Source organism: Octopus bimaculoides, chromosome 11 (assembly GCF_001194135.2).
Source record: "Octopus bimaculoides isolate UCB-OBI-ISO-001 chromosome 11, ASM119413v2, whole genome shotgun sequence".
Taxonomy (NCBI): domain Eukaryota; kingdom Metazoa; phylum Mollusca; class Cephalopoda; order Octopoda; family Octopodidae; genus Octopus; species Octopus bimaculoides.
This window is the reverse complement of record NC_068991.1, coordinates 54,270,614-54,271,172: the sequence shown is the minus strand read 5'-3', so window position 1 is coordinate 54,271,172 and position 559 is coordinate 54,270,614.

Sequence of the window (559 nt, the reverse complement as noted above, 5' to 3'; positions counted from 1 at the left end):
ATTGTTTTTATATATGTGCGTATATAGGTAGGTATGTGCGCGTGCATGCATGTATGTGTGAATTTGTATATCTGAGTGTATATGACTGTATAATAGCAATCTATGCCTTTTGTGAACTTATATAAAAAAAAAAAAAATTTAAATAAACTATTTAACAGCAAACCGGAGAATTGCTCAATCCTTTTCCAGCAGTGTACTACAATCAGAGTAACATAAACCCGGAATTAAGAATAAATTCCTTTCCCTATTCAGTTTCAGTCTACAAATTCTGTCAACACCGAATCGAATCTTCATTTTTTCCTATTGGTAAAATAATTACTAATTATATACGGCCAGTATTTAGTACTCATTGAACATTCTAATTATTTTTTTCACCTATAAAAACAAATTAATGGTTAAGATAGTGACATGAATGACAGGCCGTTAACATCAAGGGAGGTAACATAAGTTGAACTCAAGTTTTCTCCCCTGAAATATTGTTTGAGTTCCATTTCTTATCTATGTTTCAATTCTTTCAGACATTCTTTTATTTTCTTTTTACTTCAATACAGTTGTACCA